The 9032-nt window shown below is 37.5% G+C and overlaps 1 non-coding gene across 1 annotated transcript; it reads left to right on the top strand.

Moving 5' to 3' along the window:
• The first annotated feature begins 8304 nt into the window (after positions 1–8304).
• On the top strand, positions 8305–8411 carry LOC141698957 (small nucleolar RNA R71). The gene has a single exon (XR_012565451.1). It is a non-coding gene; the product is annotated as a small nucleolar RNA R71 (small nucleolar RNA).
• Positions 8412–9032: the final 621 nt, after the last annotated feature.

Here is a 9032-nt window from a genome sequence, read left to right as displayed (position 1 = left end):
TCCACTTTCAAATTTCCTCTTCTTCTCACCCTGCTCCTTTGCAGCTAACCTCTGATCACTCTCTATCACTAGGGCAGCCTGAACTACCGAAGTATATGTCTTGAGTTGTAAGGCTACAACTCCACTCCTTATTTCTGGCTTCAACCCTTGTTGAAACCGCTTCGCTTGTTGAGCTTCTGAACTCACATATTCCGATGCTATACGGGCCAACTCCGTAAACTTCGCTTCATATTCCGTAAAACTCCTATCTCCTTGTTTCAATTCCAAAAATTTCATCTCCATTTGACTCTGGAGATAGTCCGGAAAGTATTCCTCCAAAAACAACTCTGTGAATCTGGCCCATGGAACTGGACCTTCTCCTTCTAGAGCTCGCGTAGATTCCCACCAATAATTTGAATCATTCTTTAGAAAATAACTAGCATAGTCCGTCTTTAAATCCTCACTCACCTTGGTGAGCGCAAACCCCTTTTCCATCTCCTTTAACCATATCCTGGAAGCAACAGGATCTACTTCTCCTTTAAACTCTGGGGGCTTCACTGCCTGAATAGACTTAAAACTAACACTCTGATTTGCCCCCTCATCTCGTGCTGCTGCTGGATTTGTAGTTGCTGCTGTTGGATTTGCTGTTGTTGTTGCTGTATGAGCTGTTGTTGTTGTTGTTGTTGTTGTTGCAATTGTTGTTGCTGCTGCTGGAATTGTTGTTGCTGTTGGGCCAGCTGTGTAGACTGCTGACGCAACAAGTTCATCAATTCACTCATGGAAGGATCCCCAACAGATCCATTATTGGATTGAGAGTTTCTCTTTGGTGGCATCTCTTGAAACATAACAGTCATATATAAGAAATGGATTGCTCTAGGCAGCTTATATTTACGCATCAGGAGAGCGTTGCCACTAAGACAATATTCTCATCCCCAGTTTAATTGGATCCGTCCTGAGTGAATAATTATAATCTACAATGCCAGCAACAGAAACAACAATAATAATAACAACAATAATAACAACACACAATATATAAAAACTGAACAATAGAATAAAGCAGCTGCAATACAATAACCAACAGAATCCAACTAGTACAACTGAAAATCCGACCGAAAAGAAATCATCCGAATACACACAAAAATTGGCTGTCATAGCAGCTTCGCCTACTACAACTATCACAACATAATATACATATACAAAGTAAACAACTACAGAACTCCTAGAAGTCAACTCTAAGCTCTGTATCTCTCTGCTGCAAACCTATCTAGCCACTACCACTGCCATCAATGAAATATCATGAATGAAAAGCAAGAAGTGAACCAAACGCTCGGCAAGGTATATCATAAGGCATAAATTAACATCATAGCAATTTTTACATTGGAAATTTGGGGTGTATGGCATCATTATTCAAGTCAAAATATTTGTAACCAAATCATTGCTTAAAATCATTTTATGATGCTACGGATTATAGCCGGTGATCAGGCGCGAAGTAATCCCAAACCTCACTGGGTTCTAAACAATTTGATTGGGGTCCCTAGCCATCTTTTAAGCCTAATATAATAGGTGTGAAAGGGACTTGCGTCTTAGTCCAATCCACCAATCTCAAGAAAATATTCTTTTATTTAAAGAGCAATTATTTTTTATAAAACTTATGTCGGGGAGAATTTTACAAGGATCTAAACAAAGGAGTTTAAATTATCAATCAAGGATTTGAGTTATGCAACTCTTATCAAAATGATTTAACTTCTCACTAGCAGGGTTTTCAAAGATGGACATCAAAGATTTGACAACCAGGGAAGAAAGTATTGAAAAAGAATCATAACATTAATCAATAAGATAGAGATTTCAAATTTTAAGGGTTATATATGGCATATATCTAGTGACAAAGTTTGGGTATGATTATAAGGATATATGCAAAGAGTTGAATTATTGATATTTTGGAGGTGTGAGAGTATAAAGGGATAACAGTTAATCAAGATAGGTTACACAGTCAAGGAAATTGAAGCATTTACTTTTTAAGGGTATCTCAAAATAGCCAAGACATTCGGTTTAAGTCAAAGGTAGGTACTAGGTCAAATTGAAACAACAAAATAGTGATAAAGGTGTGATTTTTAAAAAATCATAAATAGACTTAAAACAATTTCAATAATCGAAAGCATGGCATATCATTTGTAATATCTCAATCTAAAATCAGAGTATTTGTAACGATATATCATGGTGACAAAAATATCAATGATCATTATACGAGCATGCTATCATAATTCAAGGAGTGGTTTGGAATACTTGGAATATATCTTAAAAGTTCAGAATAAACTCTCAACATATTTGGAGAGGGTTTAAGGACACTTTCCTTAAGAAGGCTGGACTAACTCTTGTCTTGATCATGGAAGCAACCAGGAGCACTATTTGACTTTGACGGTGATCTTACTATCTTCTCCTGAGCCCACATAAAATATTAAACCTCATCAAAATATATTCTCACAAAATTTCCATCCTAGGTATAGAAAATTCGAATCATAGTGGCACTTATGCATAATTACACGTTCGACTCTTAGTATTCACATAATAGCATCATGTCCCAAGTAGTCATTTAGGAGCACATAACACATTTAGTCATATAATGTATTATTTAAAAATATAGTGCATTATTAAGTATTGAATGATCTCACTCCCCCAACACAAGTGACTCGAAGTGCTAACTAGTACAACCCGACTATCTCTCCAAATTCAAAGTGCCCTATCAAAACAGTCTCATATCACTTAACCAAAACCCTGGCCTAACCTCCGAATGACCTCTAACTATCATATGAACTCAATGGTCAACTCAGCACTTACCTCTAAAGGCTCAAAAACTAAGTGCAAAGTCAAAGTGTTCCCAAGTGCAACACCTAGGTGACATCGAATGGTTTCTAGTGTCATTGATCCCTCTTCCACTCAAAGTTTGATACTAAAATTACCACACTGGACTCTCAGGACCTAAATCTAACTTGTGCACTTGGAATGACACCAAGGCCTACCGTAGGCCTCCCTAGGCCTTCTCTCAAAGTTGACTCTCCCCTGTTCCAGCGACACTCAAACTGCCCTGTTTTGCTCTCACTTTAAACCCTTGGTTTTAACTCTAAACCTCCAAACTGTGGCTTGTAAACCTCCCACATACTCCCTACTATCAGTGCTAATTGAGGCCTAATGAGGTCCTACCCATGACATCACTTTCTAAGCTCAAACTTGCTCATATCTCAAACTGTCCCTGTTCTACCAGAATTCATGTTTCGACTTGTGCACCTAACTAAATAGATTTATTTCTCTCATTTTAAGCTTCTGGGATCGACTATAGGTCAAGTCCTAACCCCTGGTAGCTTGGGCCTTCCAATTCCTAACAAATGATCATTCATTTCTCACTCACAAGTCAAACCTCAAATCTGGAAAATGCTGAAAATTTATTCTAACTCCTTCCACCTTAACTCCCACTTATTAACCATGAAACCAATCTTTAACCAAGCATAATTACTATCCTAATACTCTCATCTAATACACTAATAAGTGGTGGAGATTATTCATACCCTAATGCACCATGACCGAATTATATAAACAAGATAACAAGACTAACACTTCAATCACATTTTCGAGTACTTATGCACAAAATGAATATATACCACAACATGCAAACGTAATACCGACTAAGTATACTCATTAAACCACTTTACATACTATTTATTGTAATAATAAAGCACTTATCATCACATGTAAATCAATTCAAGGCTCAAAATCTCACAAACTATGGCATGCAACTATGATCTTGACTTATACTCAAAATTATCTTACTAGTCCTTAGATTTTATTCCATAAAATTAACATGCAACCTTATCGTGACCATGTTTATAAAAATCTATAACATGCAAAGATTTAAACCAAGATAATATCACCAAAAATCATGATTTAAGCACATAGCAACTAAGATCAAACAATAATACAAACACCTACTCCATTCGGCTCCTTTTGAGTCAATGCCGAATGGAAGAGGGAGGGAATGACACATGCATGTGAATGAAACTCCCATGTCTTTCTCATCACAACCCTTTTTCTAATTTAACTCCTAGTTTGGACCATAAGTTCATAAGAACTAAGGTCTTTCACTTGAGTTTTGAACTTACTTCTTACATGCAACACCAAACCATTCAACAAACATGTAAATCTCTGCACAAATATGTATGGAAGGGGTTTAACAAGATTGAAAAGGTGGAATTACACTAGAATTCTTGATATTTGGAAATGAAAAAGAAGAGGAGTGTGTGTGTTTCGTCCGAGAGAGAGGAAGGAGAGAGGAGGGAGGAGGGTGAGAGTGGAGTGTTCAAGTGGAGAATGATCACATGTTTGATCATTTTATTTGTTATGTAATGGGTAGTGGAGTGGATAATTACTTTCCTGTCCTTCTCTCTTAACTAGCACAATATGCATGCAAGGATATAGTGGTCATTTGGTTAGGTAGAAAGGAGTTAGTGGAGTGGATAATGACATGAATGTCCTCATTTTGTATTAAGGGTAAAAATGCATTCAAGGGCAATTAGGTAATCACATAATTATTAATCTAATTAAATACACCGAATATATTTTATAAATAAAACCATAAATCTATAAATTACAATAGTGACACCATAAAATGGTGTAGAATTTTAGGAATTTAATAAGATCAATTTCAAAATTTATTAATACAAATAATTTAAAAATGATTTTTCTTGGATAATAAAATATATTTTATAATCTACATAAATAACAAATAATGCATTTCTTATTTTCTAAAATTCCAACTAATATCACACAATTATTTAGCATAATTCTAATCACACAAACACATATTCACAAAATTTTTATAGAGTAGGTCAATTAATATATATATATATATATATATATATCAATTAAAGTATAAATTAAATAAAGGTTATGATACCCCATGACAATGATTAATTCATAATCGAACTCATCGTCAACATGCGTTCCAATGAAAACATGATAATAAACAATATAAGAGTACTATGGTTCAAAGACAAATCGAAAACAAGCATCAAAGTATCAACTATATTGAAGAATACAAAAGTCTTCTTCTCCGTAGCCGTCTTGTGCTCTCTAGGTCTTCTTAATGCTCTCCCTTGGCTCCTTCTTATTGAAAATGACTTTTTATTGGTTTATATAGGCCCCCGATGGACCTAGACTCTCTAAATCCTCAATTTCTACTAAAATCAGGATTCTGGGGCAAAAGGGGCCACACGGGGGCGCGGGTTTGGGCGGGCGCGCGCAGGTTTTTGGCAGAAACAGGGCGCGGGCGCGCGGGTTTTCTGGATTTTTTCTGCTATTCTTCTTTTGGCCATAACTTCAGCTCTGTTCATCGGAATTTGACGATTCAACTGTCCACGCAAAGATAACAAGATTCTATTTAACTTGAGAATGGCCTAGACTTCAAATTATGATCTCTTTTCAGCATAATTCCTTGAAAAGCTTTTTTCTTCTCCAACTAATGCCTGCAATGCAAAAACATAAAAACACAAAAACACATCAATAACTTTAACTTATCTTTCATCAAAACAATCATAAGTTTATAATTAGAATAGACGTTAAACACATAATGTCTCACAACACCTCCTTTCTACTAGAGTTATACAAGGATTTATGCTATTATTGAACACATAACAAAGAGTCTTATTTGACCGTACAATGAATGAGGTCCCAAAAGACTTACACAATATTACCCATATAGCGAGCGTTAGTTTAGCGGATCCCAGACTATCAAAGACTTAGGTCACTAGGCACAAAGTCCCCTAGAACTTAATAACTCGAGTATTAAAGAGCTCACTCTTGATTAATTATGCATAAACACATTCTTTTTTTCTTTTTGTTCAATGATTTCTGATTGAGTGCATATCGCTCCATCTCATTCAACCCTAGACTACTCATAAAAATATGAGCAGGCTACTAGCCATTTGACACCTAGCCTTACTTACAACTAGCGTTGAAAATCCTGCTTTTCTCCAGTTTTAAAATTCAGTGCTCTTTTGTCATTAAGAGAATACCGAAAATTCTAAATATAACCAAGTGATTAAATCTCAACAAATAAAAAAGTATGATCATGATCTAGATCAGAAGAAATCCTATAAGACTTGTGATTTTTTTTTCTGGGCATGCAAATCAATTCATTAAAATGACTGTGAATGTCGTGCATGGCTCCCATACACCTGGTCAATCGCCTGTACTGTTCATCACCAACACCAGTCCTATCAACTACCTGCTGCGCATGAGAAGAACCCTCTGTAGGCACAGGAGGATCCATCCGGCCACCCTCTACATCATCAAAAATAAATCTCAACCCCTTATCATGGGGTGCACCTAAGAATGCATAACTCAAGTGATCTGGTAGTGGGTTGAGCCCAAGTGTGGGAGCTTCTGCAATAGATGGTTAAAAATGCTCCTCAGAATATTTCAGCTTTGTTAATCCAAGAGACTCGAATGGAATATCCATCCCCCTTTTCCATGGAGAAGCATTCAAATACTGCAGTTGCTCTACCCTTATTCATCTTTACTATCTAATTCCCCTGTCAAGGCTCTCTCTAATGTATCTGACCTTGGCACTTGCTCAAGTTCCGAATTCACTACAGAATTAAACATCTCTACTTTAAAGCATTCCTCTTTATCAGTTGGAAATTTTGTTGCTTTGAACATATTAAAGGTGACTTCCTGATTTAGAATCCTCATTGTAAGCTCTCCCTTCTGCACATCGAACAGAGTTTGACCGGTAGCTAAGAATGGTCTCCCCAAGATAATGGGAATCTTCTTATCTTCCTCAAAGTCCAGAATTAAAAAATTAGCAGGGAAGATGAGTTTGTCCACCTTAACCAAGACATCCTCCACTATTCCTCACGGATAAGCGATGAAATGATCAGCTAGTTGCAATGACATGTATATGACCAAGCTTCTTGAAGATAGACAAGGGTATCAGATTAATGCTAGCTCCCAAATCACACAAGCATTTATCGAATGACAAGTATTCAATAGTGCAAGGAATAGTGAAACTTCCAGGATCTTTAAGCTTCGGAGGCAACTTCTGTTACACCACAGCACTACACTCCTCCATTAAAGCAACGGTTTTTAACTCCTCAAGCTTCATCTTCCGCGAGAGAATACCTTTCATGAACTTCGCATAGCTCGACATTTTTTCTAGAGATTCATCAAACGGTATGTTGATGTGCAACTTATTGAAAACTTCCAGAAACTTGGCAAATTTCTTATCTAACTTCTACTTCTGAAGTCTTTTAGGATATGGCGGAGGTGGATAGACTTGTTTATCCCCTGTATTACCCTCAGGAGGATTGTTTGCAACAGCTTTCTTCTTCGGTTCCACCTCGGCATCCTTCTGCACGACTTTTTCAGCTACAATCTCATTTTCAGGAATTGGTAAGGGTATAGACGCACTGCATTCTAGACAGAGTTTTCAGACCTTCGTCTTGCTGAATTTGGGGGCTTGTGACCTTTCCAGACCTCAAGGTGATGGCGTTCACCTGTTTTTTAACTTCCCTCTTGCTTAGATTGGCTTCTGTATCACTAGGAAGCATTCCCGGTGGTTGATTCAATAAGGCATTAGCAATTTGCCCTATTTGGTTCTCCAGAGTCTTGATAGAAATAGCCTGGCTTTTGCATATAAGAGCCTGGTTTTTGCACATAAGCCTCAACTACTCCAATTCAGATTTTTCATTCGAAGATTGACCTACACCTCCATGAATTTGTTATTGAAGTTGGAGTTGTTGTCTTGGTGGAAATTGTTGCTGAAAACCAGCAGGATTGAATTACTTGTTTCCAAACTGCTGGAACAGCTGTTGCATCACATTTTGATTATTGTTCCAACTGAAGTTAGGATATTTCCTGTTGTCAGGATGATAAGTGTCTGGAACTGGTTGCTGCGATCTCTGAAAGCTGCTCACAAACTGAGCTGATTCACTAGATATAGTACATTGCTCCGTCACATGCAAACCTGCACACATCTCACATACATTGGTTATCTGATTAACACCATAGTTAGCCAGAGAATCGACCTTCATAGACAATGCCTTTAGTTGAGCAGTGATAGCCGTAGCTGTATCCACTTCAAGAACTCCTGCTACATTTCCCTGTGGAAATCTCTGGGTTGGATACTGATATTCATTAGCAGCCATCAGTTCAATTAGCTCATAAGCTTCATTACAGCTCTTAGCCCATAAGGCTCCACCTGATGCTGCATCGAGCATGGGTCTTAACTGTGCTCCCAAACCGTTATAGAAGCAATTAATGATCATCCAATCAGGCATTCCATGATAAGGACACTTCCTAAGCATCTTCTTATACCACTCCCAAGCTTCACCTATCAATTCCCCTGATTGCTGCACAAACTGAGTAAGAGCATTCCTGATTGCAGCTGTTTTTGCCATATAGAACAATATAGTGAGAAACTTTTGAGCAAGATCTTCCCAAGTAGCAATCGAACCAGCCGGTAGAGAGTGTAACTAGCTCTTAGCCTTGTCCCTCACAGAGAATGTGAATAGTATCAGTTTCACCGCATCCTCAGACATACCGTTGAACCTGAAGGTGTCGCAGATCTCTATGAAATCCCTGATGTGCATATTTGGATCTTCCATTGGAGAACCCCCAAATTGGACATAATTATATACCATTTGAATCGTGCTAGACTTGGTTTCAAAGGTATTAGCAACAATGGTTGGTCTGACAATGCTAGACTGAATGACATTAATCTTTGGTTGAGAATAATCCATCAAAGCTTTGGTATCTTCTGCTAGTTCTCCCATTACAATAAAAACTAGAGTACGTGAAACACACGACTAAAGAAAATAATCCGAGTCAGTGAACTTTAACGACCACTGATGACAAGCACATAAACTAAATTTAATATCGAGTCCCCGGCAGCGGTACCAAAAACTTGTTCGCTGTAAATCAAACGCAAAAATACACGCAACCGTACGCGATCACGAGTAGTATAAGATATAAGTCAAGTTCGTTCCCATAGAGACTGGTTTAAG

Source organism: Apium graveolens, chromosome 11, assembly GCF_009905375.1.
Source record: "Apium graveolens cultivar Ventura chromosome 11, ASM990537v1, whole genome shotgun sequence".
NCBI lineage: Eukaryota > Viridiplantae > Streptophyta > Magnoliopsida > Apiales > Apiaceae > Apium > Apium graveolens.
The sequence above is the reverse complement of the archived record's forward strand: the minus strand, read 5'-3'. Positions and strand labels throughout refer to the sequence as shown.